Source organism: Peromyscus maniculatus, chromosome 12 (assembly GCF_049852395.1).
Source record: "Peromyscus maniculatus bairdii isolate BWxNUB_F1_BW_parent chromosome 12, HU_Pman_BW_mat_3.1, whole genome shotgun sequence".
NCBI lineage: Eukaryota > Metazoa > Chordata > Mammalia > Rodentia > Cricetidae > Peromyscus > Peromyscus maniculatus.
Window position 1 is genome coordinate 41,361,074 of NC_134863.1, and position 27,270 is coordinate 41,388,343.

Below are 27,270 nucleotides of genomic sequence, written 5' to 3' on the forward strand. Positions count from 1 at the left end.
CTACCTGGAAAACAGGACCCCAAGAAAGACACGGGGATCACCCAATGACAGAGAAATGGATGAGATCTACATGAGCTGCCTTAATTTTAAATGCCCCTTTTTGTCCTGTACCAGTTAAGTCGTTTATGTGAAAAATGTGCAGTTGGGTTCCGGAGGGTGCTGGGGACCATTTCCCCTGTGGTTTTTCCTGTTTTGGAAAACAGTGTCCGGCTTGCCTCTGGATACAGAGTAACCATTCCTTGACTCCTGCTGTTAGAGGGGTATATAAACCATGTTGGTATGAATAAAGAGAGCTGCTTCCCTGGCGAACTGAAACTGGGTGTCTAGAGTGCTGTTTAACCTCGGTGTCCCTTGCCAGATTTTGCGCTCCAGCTGCGCGGGACGCAGCACTCCTTCAGTCCCAAGAGTGATAATTTGTGTCTTTCCCCCATCTTTTCCTGTTTGGTTTTGGTGAGCTTTTGTCGATGTTATTAATCATTTTGATGATGAGTAAAAACAATTTTTTCCATTCTAGTGTTTTTCTCATTTCAGTACCTTATCTCATTATTATTATTTCTCTCTTATGCTTTTGGATCAGTTTCTTAAAGGAGAAACTTAAAATGTTTACTTGAGGTCCTCCCTGTCTTTCAGCACAACTCTTTAATGCTACCGCTGTCCCTCAAAGGCGGCTTTAGAGGCATATCAAATTTTATTTTAATTTTTTTTCAGTGCTAGGGATGGAACCTGGGACTTGGCGTTTGTTTATCAGATAATCTGCCTACCACTGAGCTACATTTTCAATCCTTAAATATTAAAATGTTGGATTTAAATTGTTTTCAGAACAATATGTTTTTCAAATTTTTGAGATTTCTTATCTGATCCATGGCCTGTATGACACTGATATTTAGGTTGTTCTTTATTCTCAGATAACGTATCTTCTATAATATTAAAAATTTAAATGTGTTAAGCTTAAGTTTGAAACCCAGTGTATACATTATACCATATGCACCTACAAAGAATAGTACAATGTATTTTTTTGAAAAAGGACTTATTTTTTAAAAATTTAATTATGTATATGTGTGTATGTCCATATGAGTTCAAGTGCCCAGGAAAGCCTCAAAGAAGGTGTTGGATACCCTGGAATTGGGGTTACAAATGGTTGTAAGCTGCTTGACATGGGTACTGGGACCCAAACTTAGGTCTTCTGTAAGAACAGCATGTGCTCTTAGCTCTGAGTCATCTTTTCAGCCCCCAGGTCCTCTACTTTTATTGAATAAAGTGTTTTACAGATTTGAATTACGCCTACTTAGTTGTTAGTATTGCTCAGTTCTCTGTTCTTTCTGATTGCTCTGTGGAACATGGGGAGAAGTTGAGGTTGCCTTGTGTAATTATGCCTTTGTTTACTCTTCTTTTTTTCTTTTCTGCCAGTTTTTGCTTCTGTGGTTTTGAAGCTCTGTTGTTGGTTCACTCTTGTTCAGGATTGTTTTTCCTTCTTGGCGCATTGATGCTTTTATTATTATGTGGCAATCCTGTTTTTCACTGTATTTTCTTTTAATAGGTGTTTGAATGATGCACCTTTTTCTATTCTTTTGCTTTTAGCTTGCTTGCAGTTTTCCATTTGAAATCGTTTCCAACAGTCTTTGTCTTTCTGTTTGTGTGCGTTGACTATGTGTGCATCTGAATTTAGGCTTACACTTTACAGTTTGCTAGTTTCCTTTTACTTCCTTATTGTATATTTTCTTTACCACCATCCTTTGTGTTTTATGAGTTTCTAGAGTTCTATCTTATCTATTGTATGTCTCACTATATCTTTAATTATAGTTTATGTATCACTGGCTCAAGCTTTTGGAAGTATTTAACCAGGCTAATTCAGACACAATATTTTACCACTTACACTAGAATAAAGGAAGCTTACTACTGTAATAGATGCTTTTATTTCATAAGTTTTGCTCCCGTTGTCTAAGCTATTATATCATTATTCACTGGAAAATTATCAGGCAGTACAATTATTTTGTTTGCATTTTGCAAATGTATCTTTTGTTATATTCATTCATTTGTATGTGTGTGTTTGTGTGTGTGTGTGTGTGTGTGTGTGTGTTCATGTGTGCATATGTGCATGCACTATAGTGGTTGTATGGAGTTCAGGAGATAATATGAGGATTCAGTTATTTCCTTACACCATGTGAGTTGTGGGTACTGAACTTGGATCCCCAAGTTTGGAGCAACCTTTACTTTCTGAGCCACCTCAGAGACCCTCAGTAGATGTATCCCAAAGAGCTCAAGAGAAGTTGTGTTTACTCATATTTCTACCATTTTTGTTGCTTTTCTTTTTTTTCCTGATAATCTGATAGTACTTTGAATTAAACAAATTCCCTCTAGGAGGGTTTGGAGAGTAGGAAATAAAGGATGAAATGTAATTGTATTGTAATCTCAAAAATTAAAAAATAAATAAATAAAAACAAAAAATTCTCAGTTTTTAGAGCAATAATTTGTTGATACATTTCCCAGGTTTCCTTTATTTCAGAAAGTATTTGTTTCATCATTATTTGTTTGTTTGCTTGCTTTTTTCCAGACAGGTTTTCTCTGTGCAACTCCAGATGTCCTGGAACTCACTCTGTAAACCAGGCTAGCCTCCACCTCAGAGATTGGTTTGCCTCTTGCCTGACTGGTGGGATTAAAGGTGTGCACCACCACTCCCAGCTCCTCAGTACTTTTGAAGGAAGAGTGTTCACTTGAAAAATGTTGTGACTAACCTTTGAATCAAAAGGAAAAACTCCTAGCCAATTGGAATGCTACCCCTCTTTTTAAAATTCTTCTTCTTGCTCACTGATGCTTAAAGTTTTTTCCTATGTATTTCATTTTCAAAAGCTTGATTATAACATTCCTTGGCATAGGCATTTTTGTGTTTATTGTGTTCTTGGGGACTGTTTGATTTCTTTAGTCTATAAATGTATGATGATCACTAACACTGGACATTTTTAGACATTCTTTCTTCATATGGTATTTATGAACCATTCTTTTTCTTTTCCCCTAAAAGATCTAATTACACAAATATTAGATATTTTGATATTTCCCTAAGGTACTCTTTCCTGTCATTCCCATTCTGTTATTAAGCTTATCCAGTGGTTTGCTGCCAAGTCTTATATTTATCTCAGATTTTATATTTTCAGCAAAGTATTTTTATTAGTAGTTGGAATAATATAAGCCTCTAGTCAGGTCAGAGGGAAATTATAAATTAGTTTTAAGTAAACTATTTGTGGGTATAGTTTGTGAAGGTGTCCACACGTTTTCTAACATGCTTTTCATTAGGTTCATTGGAACCACTGGCTCCTTCCATAATGCCCAAGGTTATTTAATTGCATCAAATGAAATGAAATATGAAGCTGTGTCAGTATCAACATCAGGCCAGCCAAGACAGTTCAGCTTCGCTGTGCCTTTCATTCCTGAGAAACATCCTCTTGTAAATCAGCCACCGTGTTGTGCAGATACATATAGACACAGATTTAAAAAAAATGTTTGAGCTGGCACTCATAGCTAACATTCTCGATCTCCAGCCGTCATCACCAGACACATAAGTGTCCAACCTTGAAGTTTCCCAGCCAAAGCTGAGTAGCGTGTGTACAACCTGCCCCAACTGAGCCCTGCTCAGGTTGTTTTATTTTCTGTGGTGCCTTGTGTGCGTGCCAGGCCAGAGCTCTGCCACCAAGTGATGACTCTTGCCCTTTTAAAATAACATTTTGAGCTCTTTGGATAAGTGAGACAGTTGATTAGCTTGAACTGTTTGGGAGGCACCCAGGCAGTGGGACCAGGACCTGTCCTTAGTGCATGAGCTGGCTGTTTGGAACCTGGGGCCTATGCAGGGACACTTTGCTCAGCCTGGGAGGAGGGGACTGGACCTGTCTGGACCGAATCTACCAGGTTGAACTGAATCCCCAGGGGAGTCTTTGCCCTGGAGGAGATGGGAATGGGGGGAGCTGGAGGACAGGGGGCGGGGGAGGGGGGAGGACAGGGGAAGCCCTGGCTGATATGTAAAATTAAATTAAATTATAAAATAATATAATTAAAAAATAACATTTTGAGACAGTCTCATTACTTGTCTTAAACTCCCCCCACTCTATAGACGAGGGAGGCTTTCAACTCGCAATCCTCCTGCCTCAGCCTCCTGAATAGTTGAAATTAAAGACCTGAACTACCAAGCCCAGCTAAGCTGTTGATTTTAGGTAAAGTGTATGTTGCTATTATATGGCTATATATTTTTGGGTAGTTTGTTATCGAGCAATAGATAAACGAAATATATTTTGGCATTTGGTACCTTAAGGAGCTTCTGTGAAGTTGTAACAAAAACCTCAAAATGTAGTGACTGTTGTGGAACTCAAGGAAAATGCCAATGAAAGTCTGATGTCTTAAAGAGACTGTTTAATAGACACCTAATGGTCCTTGAAAGGCCATCAGTGAGGATGTAAGCTGAGGAAAATGTGGGTGGAAGTAGGAAGAAAGGGGACGGACGCTTGTTATGTAGAGATGGAATGTTTGATGTACACTCCTGCATCTGGCAGTAATATGAAGAATAGAAAATCTGACTAACAAACTGTTTGACAAGCTCCCCAAAGTTTCAGGGGTACTATCAATGTTGCCACTTTGCTTTCTCCAGCCGCTAGAGTCGATACATGTTGGCCAGACAATACAGTTAAAGGCAAGGAAGAGATAAGGAGAGAAAAGGAGTGTAACTGTGGGACAGAATGCTGCTATTTTGTACAGAGGTTAAGGGAGCAATTCAACAGTTTTGGATTCCATTTGAGACCCATTTCACAGGATGGAAGTCATGCTTGGTACTCTAAACCCAGGCAAGATCCCATGGCTCAGGAGGCCATAGGTCCTAGCGGGGAGCTACTATTATTTACAAGTTCTTTTGCTAAATAGACATGTTGCCAAACTGCCTTTAAATAGGTATGTATATACCCACAGATCAGTGGCGCCCTCAGTCTTGGCCAGAGAAGCTTCTCTCTGCAGGGGGTAACAATGAATGCAGACTCAGAACTGGCCTAGGTGCTGAGAATGAGCGACTCTTGAGGGCTCAGTTTTAAATGGGACGTCCACGTCAACACTCTCACCTCAAGGCTCGGGGAACAGAGCAGAAGGGGAGGCAGAAAGAATGTAAGAGTAAGAAGTTGAAGAGGAGTGCCGTCCTATGGATAGTTTGGCCATCACGCTCAGGAAGTCACCGCAACTGCTTATGGCTGCCTACACAAGACGGCAAGATCCGTCACCATTCCGACAGGCAGCACTCGTGAGGCTCAGTGGGTTACGAAAAGGGGAGGGAGGACATCAAAGTGGGGAGGAGACGGACTGGGGTACCGAGGAGGGGGATAGTGGGGTAGATGTGATCACGGTACACTGTTTACACACATTAAATGGATGAAAACAATAAAAAAAAATAGTTTATTTTTTTAAGTTTGTTTTTTGGAAATAAAGTTATTTCTCAAATATGTTCTAGGAAGCAAATAAAAAATAGGTTCCAGGCCAAGACTGAGGTCAGAGCCCTGAGGAAAATGCAAACCCAAGGGTCTAAAGTGTTGCTTTTGTTTCTGTCTCAGAGTGACTTAAGGTGGCCCAGCGTCAGATAGAGAGGTTTCTGCAAAATGTGACTTAAGTTCAGTAGAGGGAAAGTATGTCCTCACTTCAGCCTAACAAGAAGTAGAAAAGTACCTTTTGAATAGCTTGATTTAGCCCTTCTAGAAAGCAAACATAGGTCAAAACATCACATTGTATGATATAAACATACAACATACTTATTAATTACATATGTGTATGTAATTACATATGTGTGTGTGTGTGTGTGTGGTTTTTTTTTTTGTTTGTTTGTTTTTTGAGACAGGGTTTCTCTGTGTAGCAACCCTGGCTGTCCTGGAACTCAATTTGCACACCAGGCTGGCCTTGAACTCACAGAGATCTGCCTGCTTTTGCCTCCCAAATGCTGGGATTAAAGGCATGTGCCACCATGCCTGGCAAAATACATTTTTGAAAGTGGGCAAGTGCTGATTGTTTTGAGATTGGTAGGTATAGCTTACCTGACATCAGATGAGTCCCAATAAAATCCTTAAGAAACCCACAAAGTTAAGAGTATTACACTCCTAGTAGCCAGGACCAGGCTTCTCAGTGACATTGGGATCTCAATCACTAATGTATGTCTCTTCCCTGGAGAAGGATGTTTCATGTTCTATGGGACAGAATCAGGTAGCAGGTTCTTCAGTCTCAAATAATGAATCGATTTGAAATGCCTATTATTTATATAATTGTTCTTTCTATCAATTTCCTAAACACGTCCGTCATCTCCACCTCATTTAATATAGAGAGCACAATGTCCCATCCAAGCATGATGGAGCTATTGTAGCAACATAGGGAAATGGCTCTAGAACAATAACATCTGAGGGAGGATAGTCACATTAACACACCCTCTGCCAGCTAGGGTCATACAATGGTTCTTAACCTTAGGCCCATTCTAACTCTTGTTAGTATGTATTGGCTCAATCTTGCACATCTTGTGATTTACTCTGAGAATTATTCCTCCAAGCATGGACTATGTAGCAGTCTTTTGTGACAGATGCACAGACAGTGAAGGAATGCAGGTCTTGAAGAATTCAGGCATGTGTGACAAGCATTTCCTTTAGCTATGTTCCTATTGACCCTTGTCCATAGGAGGCTGCTTCTCTAGCAGAAGGTAGAGAGTATTTTCCCAACACAAAGTGTTGAAAGGAAGCTTGATATTCTGAGTTCTCAGTCTTATCTACAAATCTCTCATTCTGGTGGTGTTTGGAGACAGGGTCTCACTCTATAAGTCAGGCTGGAACTTAATTATGTAGTCCATGCTTGCCTCAAACAGAGATGTTCTGCCTAAGGGACTATGACCATGAGCCAACAAACCAACCTTACATAATTCATCCCTTTAAAAGACATTTGTCTCTATACCAGTGGTTCTCAAACTTCCTAATGCTGCAAACCTTTAAAACAATTCCTCATGTGGTGGTGACCCCCAACCACAAAATGATTTTTGTTGCTACTTCATAATTATAATTTTTCTACTGTTACAAACCATAATGTAAATATCTGATATGCAGGATATCTGATATTTGAACCCTGTGAAAGGGTCATTCAACCTCAAATGGGTCATGACCCACAGGTTGAGAACCACTGTCCTATACTATTCCAGCACCAGAACTATGTTAGTGTTTTGTCTTGTACTTTTACTATATACAGCGTACCGTAGCTGACTCCCAGTCACTGTGATGTCACAGCACATGCAGCATTTGTCCCCTCCTCACACTTGAACCTGCAACCATTGCTCTATGACTACCTGGTGTTTTCGTTTGAAAGCCCCACCGTGAGGTATGGTTTGCTAGAACCTGTTCCCACAGCAACTCTTACACTGGTTTTCAGGAGAGCAGAGGCTGGCATGATGCCTTGATGCCGGTAGTTCCCTGGGACATTATCTCAGGAAAGAGTGAGCAACTGGGGAGAATGAGATATGAAAGAGCAAAGTCAGTAAATATTCTCTTATGTACTGATTGTTTCTGAGAACAAATGGGACTGGGCTTTACTTGGGAAACTCCAAAAAAGTTTGAGAGTGTTCCTCAGAATTGTTGCACTAAAGAGCTGATGGTCTATTTACATGTGAACCCTTACTGAACCTTGTTCAAGTGTTGTCCCGTGGCTATTAGCCAGTTTGTGCTTTGAAGCCACCCCTGTGCATCCATTGAGTGACCTTCTCAAACTGTTGAGGAAACATGGATATAGAAAAGCAGAGTTATGTCATCTCCTAGGAGAGACACTGATACCACACATAAAATTGCTCACCTTGACTGAGCTGAATTCAGATGGACTCAGTAGTATAAGGTGTTGGGTACCGCAGCATCTCTTACTCCTACATTTATTGAAAGATGTGTTAAATTTTGTTTAAAGGGTGTAATTTATCTTCAGTCAAACTGACAGGCCTTCTAGAAAACTATGAGCCCCACACTGAGAACCCATGGTCTATAAGCTCAGTAGTTCTGTATTCTCTTTCCAGGCATACACAAAGTCTTAAACTTTCCATCCAAGTGGGTCACGGGACTGGGTAGTGGCCTGTAGAAGCCACTTCCCACTCTAGCTCTTAAAGTTATCTAACTCTGCACACAAGCCAAGCCAGAATTCAGCAGGAAGACACCTGAATCCTTGAATCATCCCTTGTGAAAATGAAATGCGAAAGTTATCAAAATCAAAATAGACTCACCCTGCCAAGTCTAACAAAATTTAAAAAGTAAATGAAGCCCCAAGGTTGTGAAGGAAGGCTTCTTATGCAAAATGGCCTGGTAAGCACTACCACAAAAGACACGGAAGATTTACAGCCTACTTTTCACCATAGCGTAGCCACAAAAAGCCACTACAGTACTTCACAGGAAAAGCACTTGTACAAGGACATCTGAGCCACTTGTCTGTTCAGTCCAGGACCAAGGCCACCCGTACTCATTGCGGTGGCCAAGGGTGATTATTTCAAAATAGCTGATGAAAACGTCCTCAGTGTTGTCTTTGAAAACTCTCTATTGGTTCAACCTCCTTGAGTGTGCCTTAGTTTGCTGTGTTCCATCTGTCTCAAGTAAATATCATTAATTTTTGGAGAACAGTTCTCTGTTTCTGTTTTAGGCTAGAATAAAGAAGGCTATGCCTGTCACCCAACTTTTACCAGGCACTGTGACCTGAGTAAGAAGTAAGCTCTCTGTCTGTCTGTCTGTCTGTCTGTCTGTCTGTCTGTCTGTGTCCTCTCTCCTCTCCGTGTGTGTGTGTGTGTGTGTGTGTGTGTGTGTGTGTGTGCGCGCGCGCGAGCGCGCATGTATGTCCATGGAAGTCAGTGTGTAGTGTAAGTCCAACTCAGACGGAAAAAAAGTACTTGTTATCATCCTGTGTGAGAACAGACAGAATTGGGTATGTGGTTTGCTGCTCGCCTTTTAGGGACAAAGCAAGCAGCCAGTTTGAAGCAGGAGCCGTTACTTCTAGACAACCAAGTCCCTTGCTTCTGGTTCAGGAACCCTGCCCAGGGCTCTTGTGCCCGCTCTCCACAGCTTAATGGAGAATGCCCCGCCCCCTGCCCCCCCACAAACCCACTGATACACAGCAGAGAAGAAACCAGAGGGAAACGCTGTCTGCTTTCTCTTTTATCACTAGTGGCCAAGAAGACATCTGGGCTATAATAAATATGAACTGATGAAAGACAAGCAGATAATAGCTCAGATTTTAGATGAATATAAAGGAGCTTGCCAAATGTTTAATAATATGCCTTATCATTAAAAACAAAAACAAAAACATAAGGATAATATCTCTTCGGTGGCAGAGCCAGGTAGTGTGACAAAGAAGTAAGAATACTCCCTCTTGTGGTTCCCGGGAAAAATAATCCCTGTTATGAGAACATACTGAGAAAACAGAAATACCGATTCAAACAGCAGCAGCGGCAATTGTCGTGTGTGGGTTTCTCTCTCACCTGGTTTCCTGAGCCTGACTAACCGTTTGCCGTGGTGCTGACGCAGACCCTCAGGGGAGTGTGAGCTTGTATGGTGTCATCTGGGAGGAACCCAGATTGTCACATGAGCAAAGGACTCTTCTACCTGGGCTGCGAAAGGCTGCTTTTCACATGGAATTGTTTTTGGTTTTTAATTCTCCCTGAAGGGTGAAGGGAAAAAGCATTTGTCACCTGATCTCTTTTCTTCAGCCACACCTGGCTCTCCAGTGTAGTCTCCTCTTGCTCTTGGAGATGCTTAGACCTGAGAGGAGCATATTTGGTGTTAGTCAACACCCTGTCTCCTCTGACACACATCCCTCGCCATGTTTTTCCTGGGTTATGATGTAGTTAGCCAACGCACACGCTTTCCCCCTGCCCGTTTGGGACGTCATTTTGCAGCTTTGTTTTCCTCAAAGGGTGGGTGGCTGCAAGAGCTCGAAATAGGAATCTACTCATTTCCTAGGAGGGAAAAATAGGATGACATTACAATCAGAGGACGCGACTGAACCAGCGTCAGCGGTGGCTCTGTGTGACACTCTGGCGTCTTTTCTGATAACTGATGCCCCTTTGCCATTTTGCTTACAGTGTTTCACCATTAGAAATGTGATCTCCCCTTGTTCTTCCCACATCAGTGTGGGAATCGATATACCTCCAAATCTGGTTCTCTAGTTAGAATGGTTTGACCAGAAAAGCCCTGTATGCTGGCCTCTCAGTGGCCTGTTTGGTATACGATCTGTGGCTTTCACATTGTGTCTGTGGAGACTTTCATGATTTTAATTTTAGCCATAAAATACAGAATTATGAACACTGGAGGCGTTTTACTGAAAATATTCAACTATTTTATTGAAAACACTATATTCTTAAAAGAAAATACCCGTGACATGTACTGGGAAGCAAAGGTCCTCACTGAAGTGCTTGAGGATGTACCAAAAACAATTGCTGCATTTTATGAAATGATGTTCAAGTAATCAATATAAATGTTGGAAATTTTTGCGTAGTCATGTTTTGTTTTTAAGAAAGCACTGTATTTTTGAAGCAGTTCTACTACTGTTATTTTATTTGGATTCAAACAATTCCACCTCTGGTTAATAAATCCATATAGAAAATAACTCACGATGTTAACTATGCCTTGCAACAGTGTCTGTGATTTATAGTAATTGGTACACAATTGCCCTTATTGAATCTCTACATCTCCATGTATTTTGACAGAGTCTTAGCTATCATGATGACTTCATTTCAAAGGCCCAGGAAACCCTGTATCAAAACCTTCTGTACTATTAGGCTCACCAAACCCACAAGGGTGATAGGCTCCGAGAATCATTACAGGGGGGAGCTGGCAATACAGGTTTTGAGTGCTATGAACGAATCCGTAAGAGGGACAGCTTGAAGAAGCAAGGGTCCTTAACTGCTGGCCATCTCTGCAGCTTCCTACCTTTGGAGTTTTAAGCAAATATAGGAGTCGTTAGCCCAGAAAAACAATTTCTGACCACCAAGTGTTTCTGTTGACATCCACTGTTTTCTGCTTTCGTGGAGAATGGCAGTTTGGCTGTCCGCACTCACGTCTGGAAGCTCACGGAGGCCTCTGAAGCTCACTTCTGGTCTCTGTGAGCAGTCCCGCCTACACACATGCACACGCACGCGCACTAAACCAGAAGGTGGAAAATGCAACACTTAACAACTTCTATTCCTACTCAAGTCACAAAGCAAGTGACTTTTTGCTCCTTTGTTCCATTAGGAGCCTTGTGTTCCCCGATCTTACCGGATTTGCTGCCTTCCCTGACATCACAAAGTGGGTTCTGAACGGCATTGGACTGAGTGTGATCTGGTAAATTAGAGCCCACTGTGGCTCTGTAGCCTGCCAGGCCAAGGAATAATAAAGAACGAAAGCAATGGAGTTTTTAAAATTCATTTTAATTTTTTTTCTCAATGACATTATATTCATTACACAGGGTACCAGGTTACATAAGGGTATGCCCATACCTGTATAGAATGTACCTTCAGCATTTTCTACCCCCTACACCGTTAGTCTCCTCCACTTTACCTCTCCCCCTTCCTGTCAATCCCCTTCCTCCCCCAGACAATTTTGAAAAGCAATGGAATTTTAACATAGCCTGTAAAACCAGCCCATTCCACTTTCCTGTTTGGCCAAGGGAGGGAGTAACCACGGACCTGGAACTAACGCCCCCTTGCGTTACCGTGGTAGCGGCATCCACTGTTTGTAGAGACACTTTTGTGCCTCGCTGCTTATCCAACTCTTAGTTACTCTTAACCAGCCATGATCACTCCCGTCTTCCCTCTCCTTTCAAAACCATCTCTTTCCTTTGGCAATCAAGACTTTTTAGGCCGCAGGAGGGGTTGCTTTAGTTCCCTGGCCCTCAATAATACTGAAATCAGCCTTTAGGCAAAATTGTAGTGTGTAATGCTTGTAAAGCTGCCGCAACCAATGGGTGGGTGGGTGGGCCCACATGTGGATAATGGGATAATTAGTTGATAGACGAAGCAGGGTCTCAGTTCCTCCTCGATCTTACCCATAAGGTGCTGTCACATCTTTGCCACAGCGACCTTTACGTTATAGCATCTTGTCTCTTTGCAGTATATTTATAAAGGTTGAGGGCTCTGTGAAACAGCACCCTTTGAGCATGTGTGAGGCCACGAACTTGATTTCTATCACCATATAAAAAAACAAATCAAAAAAGCAGATGAGCTGAGAAACCAACAGAGTTAACTGGCAAGGTGAAGGTGACATTTTTGAAAATTTCACTCCGGAAGTGCTATGAGCTCAGTGTTTTCATACTCAGTCAATGAAACTGAGAAGGAGGTAGGAATTACACAAGGACTATTAGGAGGTAGCAATCATTGGGGCTCTCTTAAAGGCTGCCAATGCCCGAGTCCCAAGAAATGAACTTGTATTATGGATGGTGACCCAAACTTCCAATTTATTATGATTTACTTGTGCTGTTACATTAACTTATTTTCTATTCACTTCATAGCGTGTTAGTTATCACAATGAGACTCATCAATCCATATATGGACATAGCCAAGGAGAGATCTTAAGTTGGAGGACCCAGATAGCTATACACTCATTCCTGACCTGCAGAAATGATGAGATAGCAGAAATACATTATTCTTTTTTAAATTAAAGTTTTTAGATTTATTTATTTTATGTGTTGAACATTTTGCCTGAATGTATGTGCACCACGTGCTTGCCTGTTGTCCTCGGAAGCTGGAAGAGAATATCAGGTCCTCTGGAACTGGCTATAAGCTGCTGTTGTATGGGTGCTGGGAAGTGAACCTGGGTCCTCTGTAAGCACAGGAAGTGTTTTCAACCACTGATCCATCTTTCTAGCTTCCCTCAATATGTGGCTCTGTGCCACCAACTTTTCCATAACTCATTGCATAGCACTAGACAACCCATGGTAAGTCCATTAATCTCCAAATTCATATCCATTTCAGATCCCAACTCATTAGGATAAAGGCTGATCCTAAAATGAGGCTTAAGCAATCTGAGTTACCTAATAGGTATACAACTCCAACAGCTAAAGCTCAAGAAAAAGAAGATGCCTTGTTGAGTGGTGATAATTAAAATGTCCATATTTTAAAGATTTATTTATTTATTATGTAGACAGGAGAGGGTGCCAGATCTCATTACAGATGGTTGTGAGCCACCATGTGGGTGCTGGTAATTGAACTCAGGACCTCTGGAAGAGCAGTCAGTGCTCTTAACCTCTGAGCCATCTCTCTAGCCCCAAATGTCCATATTTTAAAAGCGACAAACACAAAGCTTTGGGGTAGTCACTGGCATAAAAATTAGAGAATTTGGGAAAATCTTTACTCGTATTTTATGATAGAATGTTTACATTTGTACTTATAGATGGGGCGCAATATCTTTTTAATACCTAGGGACTCTAAAAGCTGTAATTTGATTTCAGGCTCAGGAATGCTAGAAAGCAATATGGGAGTGAGTGAACTTAAGATTGAGACGTGTTTGTTGGGAGAAGAAGACTATGAAAGACGAGGGTGGAGAGCAAGAATGCACAGGCAGAGCCTCTGGTCTCTCCCTTGAAGGGAAGGAACGAAGAAGTCAGATAAGGTAGAGGGAACCTTAATCCATGGTGCAGACCTGACAAGTCTTGGCCAATCCAACACAAGGGCCTGCAGCTTCCATCTGAGAAGTCTTGTTTAGGCAGAAATGGCCAGCACCTACCTACAACATTCTTGGTCACTGAGGTCGCCCAAGAACATAGCTTTAGCAAAAATGCTAAGGTAGTTTCATGGAGGTGCTAATAATCTGAATTTTTCTCTGAGTAGCCCTGACTGTCCTGGAACTTACTCCGTAGACCAAGCTGGCCTCAAACTCACAGGGATCCACCTGCCTCTGCCTCCTGAGTGCTAGGAATAAAAGTGTGCACCACCAAGTCCCCTGATTTTTTTTTAAATAGGAGACATGAGCTGTGCTTCTCCATGGCTACCCCACAGGATCCCAAGTTTGACCTGTTCTCTTGCTCATCCCTGCAAACTTACTATATTAGTTACTTCTATCTTGCTATGATAAAAAAAAAAACACTGACAAAAGAAACTTACCGAAGAGTTTATTTTAACTTACAGTTCCAGAAGGATCTGAGTCCATCACGGTGGGGGATGTAGGACAGTTGGCAGCCAGTCAGGAAGCTGAGAAATCACACCTTCAACCACACTTATGACTCAGACAATAAACTGGGAGAGGGGTGAGCTCTCAGAAACAGCTCCCAGTGATATACTTCCTCCAGCAAGGCTGAATCTCCTAGAGGTTCAATCACATTCCCCAAACAGCAACAATAACTGTGGATTAGGTATTCAAATATGTGGGACTATGGAGGAGATTTCCCATTCAAAACACTGCACTTACCTTACAGTGTATGGTTTTGCCTGGTGGTTTGGTTTTCATGGCATTTTTGCTTCTTTGTGATTTAATGTTGCTTATGGCATTGATTTCTCATTTAAGGCCCTATGGTAACACATTTATTTCCTTAGATTTATTGCACGTTGCAGCTCTAAATTCTGTGATTATATTAGTTACTTTTCTATTGTGCTGATAAACACCATCACCAAGGTAACCTAGAAAAGAAAGCATTTAATGAGGTTTATAGTTCCAGAGGGTTGGAGTCCATGATGACAAAGCAGAGGTAACCAGCAGGATGTGGTAGGCATGGCTTAAAGAAGCCTAAAGCTCACATTTCAAACCACAAACAGAAAACAGAACACACTGGGAATGACATGAGACTTTTGAAATCCCCAAGCTTGTCCCAGTGACATACCTCCTCCAACCAGGACACATTCCTAATCCTTGCCAAACAGTTCCATAAACAGGGGACCAAGTATTCAAACATATGAGCCTATGTGGGGACTTTCTCTTTCAAACCACCATAGTGAGGTAGCCACATTTCAGCTATTACTGATAGGGAAAGTGCTACCCTTTACAGATCTCCTAACAGAGGGATGGATAATTTGCTAGTGTAATTTGCTAATCTCTGCCGTTCAACACAGTAAGTTATTTTATATACAAACCCCAATGCAGATTTTGGTCAGTATCCTTGAGTGGCTCTTCTTCTCCTCTTTCTGTCTCTCATGTCTCTGATAGATTCACTAATGATCTCCAACATCACACAGATGGTTAGTATCAAGAACTGCCTCTGGCTTGTATCATGAAAAAAGGTCCGAGAAGCACAGTTTCACTCTGTGCCCAGAAAGAGAGAAATGTATTGCTAAGTCTTTAGCCAGTTTTTCATCAGCTGCTTTTTTGGTCATTAAACCTCATTTTCCTGCTTCTCTTTGTGCATACCACATAATCATCCTTTCTCAGGAGGGAATTCTAAGATTGCACCCAGTCTGTCCCTGTCCAGTTTAAAATCTAGGATGCCTAAATGATGGATCAGTCTCCACTGTAGTTCTGGTTGTGTTTCCTCATGGGCCAATAGACAGGGACCAAAAAGAGGTGGGTTGTTAGTTTGCTACCTTCCCTTCACCTCCCAAACTCAGAACAAGAATAAGGCAAACCAATGCTGTTTTTGTTTGGGGAAAAAATGGCAGAAAAGAAGACACTGGGAAATCATTAGGCTGTGGCATTTATAGAGTCCCCCTGAAGCCACACTGTGCTCATGTGAAACAAAGCTGTGAGATGTAGACTGTTTCTGTTGTCCTTGTCTATCTTCTTTGTCTGTTACTTTGGGTAGCCCCTACTCACTGATTCTTCCCAGTTTACTGTTCTCCATGGATTCCTCTGACCCAGGTCTTAGGAGTAAGCCCTTCCTAGCTATAGGCACCTTTCAGAATATTGCTTGCTCATGGAAATTGGAAACCCAAACTTAGTGTCAAAACTCAAAACTTTTCTGTTTCAGACTCTTGGGACTTGCTAACATATTTCTCTTAAAACCCAAAGACTTAAGTTCTTAGGATTTTTTCTTTCGTCTCTTTCAACCCACATGGCCTTAACTCAGCTCAGTGGTGTCAACCGTGGAGCTGTCAGGCCGGGGTAGGACAACCGCACCCCACACCCTAGTTATGACTTTCTACTCAAAGTCTGAGTCATTCAGTCCGTCAGCTCCAGGCTTCATCTCTATTGAAACTAATCTTCTTACGATATCGATGACAGAAACAGTTGACTTTTCCATCCAGCAAGCCCGGGCCTTTCTTTACTTTCCCGCTCCCTTTCATTTCTTGTTCTAAACTTTTGAACAGCCACTTTTTAACCTCAGTAACAATCAATAAGCACTGTCAGTCCTCTCCCCAAACTCTTCCTTTAAGTGTACGTGTTAAGCAGGTACAAGATTTCTGTTTTGTAGCCAATGACAGCTCCCCCAGGTACGGCAGTGGTGTACATGAGACTTGGTCTATCAAAGCTGCGTTCTTTTTTTTTCTTCTTCTGGTTTTTCAAGACAGGTTTCTCTGTGTAATAGCCCTGGCTATCATGGAACTTGATTTGTAGATCAAGCTGGCCTCAAACTCCCAGAGATCCACCTGCCTCTGCCTCCCGAGTGCTGGGATTAAAGGCGTGCACCACCAATGCCCGGCACAAAGCTGCATTCTTGCTCACTTCTCAATTGCTAAGTTACAGGAATATCTGGTTAGTCTCTGCCATATTGACCTAGAGAAAAGATGAATGAAGGAAGTCCATGAAAGGTATATCTAGTGCAAAACTAAGAAAGGTGTTATTTCTACTTTGCTGCTAAAGAAATTGAAGTTTAGAGAACATAGGAACATCGTCTGTGGTCAGGCTGGCAAGACGGCTCAGTGCGCCAAGGTCTATGCTACCAAGCCTGATGACCTGAGTTAGATCTCTCTCTCAGACCCATTTGGTGAAAGGCATGAACACCTTTTCTTTTGACACCTCCATGTGTATATCCTTGCAGGGATGTCCAGATACATAGACACATATAAATGAATTAAATTAATCTTTAAAAGAGAAAATTGCCTATGGTCAAAAAGGTGTAACTGAGCACCAAGTATGAGTCCACTTGACTCCATGTCCCCACATTTACAATTGCGTCCCGATGGTCTTAACAGTTTCCAGAAATCATACTTACAGCGTATTTGTGTCTTTGTCGTTAACAGAAGCGAGAAATTACGTGATGAGATGTTATCTCTTACTTTAGCCAAATCATAATACTTGCACGAACTTTGAGAAGCCATGGCTGAGTAAATATATGAGAAGGATTTATATGCTTGTTTGCCAATGATTTATATTTGATTTTCTTCTTATGAAAGCTCATTTTATTACCTTAGTTATTTATAGAAATAGTCTTTCTTTTCCCTCCTAGGCCCATGGTTTTCCTCCTTCCCTTCCTTGATTTCTTCATTCTTTCCTTCAGTACCCCTCCCCCATGTTAGGCTAGAAGCAGAACTATGTGAGATATCATATCATCTTTCCTTTGTTGAACACAGATGCATAACCTAGTTCTTGTAATCCTTCTGGGATGGAATAATGTAAACCTGGAAGAGTTATATATGTACAGTTTTCTCCCATGTAAGTAATTTGAGACTCATAAGAGAAAAATAAAAAACCTGAAATGAAATTTCTCACTGATTTTGTTGGTTTAGTTTACCAGCTGTTCATCAAATGGTTTGGTTTGACGGGATGTCTTAGTTAAGATTTCTATGGCAGCAATGCAACACCATTATCAAAAAACAAATTGGAGAGGAAAAGGTTTATTTGGCTTACACTTCCATATCACTGTTCATCGTTGAAGGAAGTCAGGACAGGAACTCAAGCAAGGTAGGAACCTAGAGGCAGGAGCTAATGCAGAGGCCATAGAGGAGTGCTGCTTACTGGCTTGCTCTCCATGGCTTGCTCAGCCTGCTTTCTTATAGAACCAGAACCATCAGCACAGGGATAGCATGACCCCCACCCCATGCACTGGACCCTCCAATATCAATCACTAATTAAGAAAATACCCTAGAGCTGGATCTTATGGAGGCATTTTCTCAATTGAGGTTCTCTTATTTCAGATAACTCCAGCTTTAAGTTGACATAAAATAGGCAGCACATAGAAAAACTATCCCAAAATGTAATACATGGAGTAAATCACTTCACTGTTTTCCACTTTAAAAACAAACCAGAAGTCAAAACAAAATATATCTTTATAAAATATTTATTATTATTATTATTATTATTATTTTTATTGGTTTTTCGAGACAGGGTTTCTCTGTGCAGCTCTCTGTGTAGCTTTGGGCCTTTCCTGGATCTTGCTATGTAGACCAGGCTGGCCTCGAACTCACAAAGATCCGCCTGCCTCTGCCTCCCAAGTGCTGGGATTAAAGGCGTGAGCCACCACTGCCCGGCTTATTTATTTTTATTTTATATGCATTGGTGTTTTGCCTGCATACATGTCAATATGAGGGTGTCAGATCTCCTGCAACCGGAGTTACAGATAGCCATGAGCTGCCATGTGCATGCTGGGAATTGAATCCAGGTCTACCTGGAAGAGCAGCCAGTGTTCTTAACCACTGACCCATCTCTCCAGCCCCAAGATACAACTTTTTAATAGGCGGACAACACATGGATCTTAAGACTGAAGGAAAACCCCAATATGTTTTTCTCTGCTTGGTTACTAGAGCTAAGTTCTTTATTGGCGTTACTTACAAGGATGATTTCACATGACATTTGTGACCAGTCAAAATTTCAGAAATTAAAGATTGGTTAGAGGAGTTGAACTTTTGTCCTTACACTTATTTTGGTCTTTTTCACAGTTTAATCTCAGAACACAACTGGACTCTCTAGTGTTCATAGCCAACTTCATAACCGTGTTAGCCAGATTTCCCATCACTGTGACAATTGATTGAGAGAAATCACTTAGAGAAGGAAAGATTTATTTTGGTATGTGGTTTCAGTCTATCATGGTTGGGAAGGCATGGAGGAGCAAAGCAGATGATCTCCCAGTAGGCAGTAGGAGGGAGAGAAAGAGAGGGGTGGGGTGGGGATGTGGGACCTAGTTAGTGCGGGCTCTCTCCTTTTGTGGCATTTAGACCACCAGCTACAGCATGGAACCACCTGTGTCCAGGGCTAGTCTTCTTCCTGATTTGTTCATCCCTTTTGGAAAATACCAGTCTCTCAGATGTTTGCCAATATATGTTTTCTTCCTGTTTTGATTCTGCTACTGTCCAATGTACACATAAATAAATGAATCCTGATACTTTACTGGACTTGGGACCTGCAGAGCGTTTTGTAGACTGAATACTGAATATTTTTCAGTTTGTCTTTTTTTTGGAAAATGTGTTGGGTTCAGTAGTAATTTGTTGTTATCCTTTCCAAGCACAAACATGGAGACTTGTCTTTTGTGGAAACACACAAACCAGGGACACATTAATCCCCATTTGTTTCAAACTGCAGGTCACATATTTAGCCACAAGCAGGAAGCAGACTTTCTTGGAGAGCAGAAGTTAAGCGTATAGGGTATTCAAATGGACACAGGTCTGCAGTTCCCACACCAAGAGTGTGTAAATGGGGCAAGAGAGCAGGTTCAATAACAAACTAGAATTCAGACACGCCTGAGCATGTCTGTGTACTGGTCCTGCCACTTCCCCGGAGACTACTTCCCTGTGAAACTAGAGATTTCTAAACAGTTTGACTCCACAGGGTCAAAACTTTTTTATATCTACATGGATATGGTACTGAAAATGGCTCAAAATTTGCACTTTCAATTGCTTTGTATTCAGGGTGTCATTAGATATGGGCTTACGTCCTGCAGAAAGGAAAAAATCTGTACACACACACACACACACACACACACACACACCAAGACCTGATTTTCTAAAAAGTCTCAAGTGTAAATATACAAACAATGCTTTACTGCAGTGGGGAAAAAAAGGGAGGTAGACTATACCCCAATAAGGATTATGGTGAAGAGTCTAAAAATGTACTCCCCCACCCCCGCCCCATTCCAAGATTTTGGTCCTTAGTTCACTATTGAAAACTAACCTAGACTCTTCTTTGAAGGGATTTTGCAGATGCAATTAAAGCTTCAGGTTAAGTGGCCATAAAATATAGCGATTATTTGAGTAATCGTAACTCAATCAGATGAACCCCTTGGAAGTGGGGGTTGTTTGTAGATGGGAGCAGAAGAGGAAATTAGAGATTCAAAGCTTAGGGGGATTTGGAGAACTGTTCTTGGATGGGAGAGGAAGAGGCCTGTGCCAAAGACTGCAGGTGGCCTGAAGAGCTGAGAGTGGTCCCTGGCTGACAGCCAGAAAGGAAATATGGACCTCAGTTCATAGTTGGCAACAATCTGAGTACGTAGATTCTTTCCTAGGAGCTCCATATATAAGCTCAGCCTAGTGGTACCTTGATTTTAGCCTTGGCAGATCCTCTGCAGAGAGCTCATTTGACCTACAAACTTGACCTCCAGAAGTGAGAGACAACTAATGCATGAGGCATTCCATGTGCAGTACTTTGCTGGGCATTGGTAGAAATCTAATGTTGTGACGTAATATGATGTAGACTTGTATACTGTAGGCCTCAGGTCCCCAGTGTGGTGGGAGGCTTAGAGACCCAGAGATCTTGTGATATGTGGTACATGCCCAGTGTTGAGGAGTGAAGAACAGAACAGGCTTGGGAAAAACAGGGAGACATGGGTTATTACAGTTACTATGAGTCACTAGAATCCGCAGGCTGATGAAATCCAGAAAAACTGATTGTTCCATTTTTATAAAGTCCAAATCAGTTTAATCTTCCAGCATATGTTTCATCTACCAAAAGGAATACAGCACTTTTGTTGACCCCCCCTTCCCATTTCTAAATTTTCTCTTGACTTCTTCATAGGGTCTTGACTCCCTTTTTACAGCAGAACGGTTTAGTAAGTATATTCTTGATGATCCAGACAGCAAGAAAAAAAAACTCTTATTATTAAATCCTTGTTAGTGAGATAAGATAGGAACTCATTATGAGAGACAGGCCATCTCTTTCCAAAGAATTATGTGTCTTTAACATACACATCTATTAAAAAATAATGAACAACCATTTTATATTGGTCTTTTATTTAGAGAAACTTGGTGAAGTCTGGAAGAGTGTAGAATTACCAGCTTCAAAGCCAGGATGCAGATTAGTACACAGATGACCCCATGACACTTGCACTATAATTTTATTTCTGTATTGGGTTTTGTACTATAGTTTTACTGAAGTGCTGGTGGGAAACAGTTCCGCACAGATTTCTGGTGTTTCTGCACATCTTCCCCACAGACACATTTACAGCTTCATCCTGGAGTATCTTTTCAAGTGTGTTTACATGGTAAACAGATTCAGAAGATAAAAGCTGGGTCTGGGTAACAGAAAACGAGGAGATTTGCTTGCTGTCCAGCATAATAAAGATAAAATCTTTTTTTCCAGACCCAAACATAGGCAGGTTTGAGAGAATTTTCCTTTAAACGTCTGGTGACCCTTGAGCTCAGGGTGTCTCAGCTGTGATGCAAACCCTGTGTGCGAGGGATGAGCAGTGTGTTCTGGTTTGCCTAAGATTTTATTATTCTAGCACAGAAAGTGCTGGAGACCCAGAGAAACCTCCAGTCTTATGGAAATGGGGAAGGCAGTCACCATAGTGAGCTGTGTCTTCTAGAGTTGCTCTGTGTCCCCTCTGTGGAACTGGGAAACACAGGAATCAGTTCAACGATGCCAGTGATGCTGAAAAATAAAGAGCTTTACTGAGAAGTTTCATGATTTTTTTTCTAGCATCCTTAAAATTATGGCATACTAACTTATCAGGTAGCAAATGAAGAAAGACCTCAGATATTTTATAGTTCTTTACAAATAACTGTAGGAGTGTAGTTGGGGGAAATGTCTATTTTAGATTAAAGATGTGGAGCCTGGCAGAAACTCCCTCATAGTTTCCCACAAGCTGTTTCTGAAATGGCCACTGAGAGCTGATCATTTCGTGAAAGCTAAGAACCTGGATGTAAAGGTTCCTGCTGTATTTTGCTCTCATATTCACCCAGTATACAGAAGTATGTTGCCTAATTTCCAAACATTTAACAATTTTCTAATCGTCTTTCAGCCTCTACTCTCTACTAATCAGAAAACACCATGACTTCAGATCTTTGGAATCGGTAAAGATTTGTTTTGGTGTGTTAGGATAAATGTCCACATGCATTTGGCAAAACTGTTCTATGAGATTGTTGCCTGTATTGTCTTTCTGCCAGTTGGGGAGGGTGGTTGTCTCTCTTTTAAGTGTTTTATATTCCTACTGATGCTTTTGATTACTGTTTATTATCATTATATGACTATTTTACCTGCTCTGGCTACATTTTTAAGTATGACTGTGGACTTGCCTCCCTCGCCTTTATGTAGTAAAGAGAAAGGAACACTCTTGCTTCCTGCTTACTTGGTCCTTTTATCATTTGTCTTTCCTTAAAAGTCTACTTTGGTACAAATAAAGCAAACACTAGCTTTCTTGGTATTTGCTTGGCATGTGTTTTTCTATTCTTTCTACCTTAAAGTTTTCTGTGTCCTTCTGTTTAAGGAACAACCCGCATACTTGGGTATTGGTGTATTTTTTTTTCTCTTTTTAAAATTTAACGTGATAGTCTTGTGATTGAAGTCTTTAGCTTCTTTACATCTCATGTAACTGTTAATATTGTTGGATTTAAATCTATGCTATCTGTTTTCTCTGTGTCCTAGCTGTTCTGGGTCCATTATTGATTCACTCTTTGATTGTTTTAATCCGGTATTGTTTATTCCACAGCCCCCTCACTAGCCCTTTAGTTACTGTGATGGCAAAGTTCCACTGTCACCCCCACTGGAAATAAGATCTTCTAGGGGACACACTTCTGGATGCAAATGGAGAGTATTCAAAAGAGAATTCATAGAAGATAGAAAACTTCCCTGGACACACTGGGCACTTCCCCATGTGTTGATGGCTCAGACTGAATAGAAAAGAAATAGAAGAAAACTTGGTAAGTGCTGGCATTCCCCATTCTTTGCTTTCTCATTTACCTAGATGTGAGCGATCAGCGTTGTATGAGGCTACCATGACAAGGACCACACCCTTCTTCCTGCTTTCCCCACTATGATGGACTATAACCCAAGCTTCGATCCAAAATTCACATCTCTTCATTTGCTTCTTGGTAGATATTTGCCCACAATGATAAGAAAAGTAAATGATATAGTTACACATTTAAAATGATTCTTCTGGCCCAGTGAGATGACTCAGTGTTAAAAGCACTTGCTTCCAAGCCTGATGAGTTTACTCCTTGGACTCCACATGAAGGAAGGAGAGAATGGGTTCTTGAAAGTTGTCTATGAGCTGAGTTCTGGGAATCCAATCGATGAGAGAGAGGAAGGATCCTGTAGGCAGGGGACATCGAGATCATGATGGGAAAACATGCAGAGACAACCAGCCACACAAGTGGAAACCCATAAACTGTGGACTAATAGCTGTGGAGCTCCCATAGGACTGAACTAGGCCCTCTGGATAGGCGAGACAGTTGTTTAGCTTGAACTGTTTAGGGGGCTCCCAGGCAGGGGGGATAGGGATCCGTTCCTGGTGTATGGGAGGGCTTCTTGGAGCCAGGTGCCTAGGGTGTGACAATTTGTGCAGCCTTGGTGCAGGGGAAGGGATTTGGACCTGCCTCAGCTGAGTGTGTCAGGCTCTGCTGACTCCCCATGGGAGACCTTGACTTGGGGGAGGTGGGAATGGAGGTGGGGTGGGGGAAGACTGGGGTGCAAGAAGAGGGGGGATCTTTGACTGGTATATAAAGTGAATAGAAAATCTCTTAATAATAAAACAAGAAGAAAAAAAGGAATACTAGTTACTAATAAAAGAGCAGTTGAACTCTATTTAATATCTTATTGAACTCATATTTATATTTGCTGTGGGATGGTCTGTATGTCAAATGTGTTGCTCTGATTGGTCATTAAATAAAACACTGATTGGCCAGTAGCCAGGCAGGAAGTATAGTCAGGACTAACAGAGAGGAGAACTGAGAAAACAGGAAGGCGGGGAGAGACACTGCCAGCTGCCGCCTTGACAAGCAACATGTGAAGATGCCAGTAAGCCACGAGCCATGTGGCAAGGTATAGATTTATAGAAATGGATTAATTTAAGCTATAAGAACAGTTAGCAAGAAGCCTGCCATGGCCATACAGTTTGTAAGCAATATAAGTCTCTGTGTTTACTTGGTTGGGTCTGAGCGGCTGTGGGACTGGCAGGTGAGAGAGATTTGTCCTGACTGTGGGCCAGGCAGGAAAACTCTAGCTACATATATTAAGAAATATTAGTTAGTGATATAAGAGCATTTGAACTCCAGTTGTCTAACTGCCACGATTTGTGCTGGTTTCACTGCTGTCAGCATGAGACATTACTATGAGTTGAGAGGCATGTGAATGTGGCTTTGAATCCTACTTTCAATTCCTTTCCTGTTGGAGATTTCGAGGCTCAACTCCAAGTTGTCTTGGCAGCTCTGGACTCAGACCAGATTTCCCCCCTGTCCAATAAGACCATCCCTTTCAGTGCAGCAATATCCCCTTCATCACAGTTTGAAAGATGCCCTCAGCAAAGCCCCAGCGTGAAGGTGGCGTGCACCATATGTGCCTCCCTCTCAGAGCTGAGATGGTCCCGCCTGCACTGGGTCCTTGCCAGTGACTTCAAGGGGCTGATTTATATACTTTATCCACCATTTATAGTTTTTCTTCTCCTTCTTTTTTTTTTTCCAGAAGAAGTGTTATTTCAATACCAGCTACATTCTCATGCATGGCTGAGGTTGGAAATGCCTTTGAACATTTTTTAAAACAGAAATTTCCCGTCATCTGCTTTTTGGTACATCCAAAATGGAGTTCACCTAAACTCATGATTATTTTCAAAATCATGGTTTTTAGAATAATAAAAGTATTTTCTCATGTTTTCTGGTGTTTTCCAGTAATTATATTTTTAGCATAATTATGAACTTACAGCTTTAAATAAGCTTGTGTTTCAACGTATTTTGGATATTATATTTTAAGGTGTTCCCATTATTAACCACGGATTGCCTTTTTAAGTTAGCATATCTGAGTCTTGTACTCAAGTCTAGGTGTGTTTGGCACCCTTCCTGTTGAATAGCCTTGCATATTTCTCCTCCACATACCCAGCATCAGGCATGGGCTTAAGGGACCCAAGGTAGAGGATGAGAAAAGGATCAAAGGGAAGTTATATTTTCAGGGCATCATTACATTCCAATGAATGCAAAGAGCCTAGAGGAAGAGTGGATGATAAAGGCAGATGGAACTTCACGGTTTCTACAGGTCAGAGAAATGTTCATGGAAAAGGGCAAGCGTGGGTAAAATTAATAGCAGTAAAGGAGAAAAGTAGACCAGGAATGAAAATCTGGTGACTATGGTTAAATAAGACTTAGAGGAGCCCCATTGTTTTGAACTAAGCTGTCACAAGGGACGCTGACAAACCAGACCAAATGAAATCATTTGTTCTAAATGTCTGTTTCACCAAGCTCCAGCTAAAGTGATGTCTGGCCTTCCAGCAAATCATGAAAGGGCTGGTGGGGGAGGAGCCATTTCCCAAACGAGCCGGTTTTAATGAGTGCAATGAGTTCACACCATGCTTGGATGTATACGAGCCCTGGAGTAACCTGTTAACTACTCAGTTGTTTCTCTCTAGCTCTGTCACCCTGTCTCCACCTTGGAAATCACAAATGTCAGTTTTGTTCTTAGTTTCTGCTTTTCCAGGCTTCCTGTCTGTAAAACTTATCCTTTCTGGTCAGCCTGCCAGACACTCTTTCTATTTTATACACATGGTTCAGTCACCAACTCTAAAGCTGGAATTATTTTTTTTTTTTGATTTTTCGAGACAGGGTTTCTCTGTGTAGCTTTGCGCCTTTCCTGGAACTCACTTGGTAGCCCAGGCTGGCCTCGAACTCACAGAGATCTACCTGCCTCTGCCTCCCGAGTGCTGGGATTAAAGGCGTGCGCCACCACCGCCCGGCAAAAGCTGGAATTAAAAACAATTAAGGCCTTTATACTTTGTGGTAATTTTTTTTATCAGTCTTTGTACATATATCCTATTGCTTGATGTAGTCACATATGTATTAGGTATGACACTTGTCAGACCATTTTGGAAACAAACCTATAGAAATGGCTGAGAATGTGAACACTTTCCCATTCCCAAGAGAAGTCTATCCAGGACACATATTTCATTTAGTATGAATGAATTCTGTGTAATAGGCACCTATTCTGTCTTTTAGTGTAGGCTTCTATGATCTTTTCTTTTTTAATTAATTTTCTTATCAGTGCATAAGGAGGGGTTCCTTTATCCCTGCTTCCATCCTTCCTAGCATTTGTTGTCATTTGTTTTCTTTTTAATAATGATTTATTTATTCATCTATTTTATTAACTGAGTTTGTCACACATACATGAGTATGCATGCTTATTTGTGTAGGAGCATGTGCTTGTGAATGCAGTTGCCCATGGAGAGCAGAAGAGATTATCAGAGTCCCCTGGAGCTGGGGTTACAGGCACCCATGAGCTGCCTTGGGTGCTTGGAACCAAACTCGATCTTCTGCAAGAGTAGCACTTGCTCTCTGGACTGCTGAGACATTTCTTCAACCCCAGTCATTTTTTTCTCAGTGATAGCTAATTTTGTCGCATTTTGTTTTGTTTTGTTTTGTTTTACTTGTTTGCGCCAGGGCCTCCCTTCATAGTCCAGGCTTACAACCCTCTCGTGTCTGTCTGCCAAGTGCTGACATTCCAGGCCAGGTGCCATCATGCTTGACTATGATTTTGTGCTGTGACAGTAGCATGTTGCATCTTAATCAGAATAGTATATGCGTGATTATTTTTGTCTTAAACATTTCAGCATATCAAGACTCAAATAATTCTAATGTCACTAGCAATTGCATAGACCCAAGCATAGGAATTTGAAAGCATATTTGTTGAGCATACTTTCATTTTGAGCAAAGTTTGCCTGGAAAATATTTCTTTTAGTTTAGAAAATAAAGCTCCCCACTCCTGTATTATATTTCCTTTACTTTGAGTAGTTCGATGAACTGTAGAGAAAGAATAAGCAGAATGTTCTCTATATCATAAATGTCTACTTGTTATTTTAATTACATGTTTAAATATACTTATTTAATTAACATTTATAAGAAGCCTAGCAAATAAGCTGTTGGTTAATATTTTCTATAGAAGAGTTGGTAGATTTTTTTAGAGAAATTCTATTGACTAGTTTACATTTGCATTATGCTTAAATAGAATTATTTAATATACATTTATCAGAAGCTTAGAGAATAAGCTATTGGTTAATCTTTTCTATGAGAGAGAT

At 41.2% G+C, this 27,270-nt stretch overlaps 1 long non-coding RNA gene across 1 annotated transcript in view; it reads left to right on the forward strand.

Moving 5' to 3' along the window:
* The window catches only part of LOC121821739 (uncharacterized), a 111,619-nt gene extending 100,224 nt beyond the window's left edge, over positions 1 to 11,395 (forward strand). The window contains exon 6 of the long non-coding RNA XR_013043774.1: positions 11,241 to 11,395. This is a non-coding gene — a long non-coding RNA (uncharacterized LOC121821739). The remainder of the gene's footprint in view (positions 1 to 11,240) is intronic.
* The last annotated feature ends 15,875 nt before the right edge of the window (positions 11,396 to 27,270 follow it).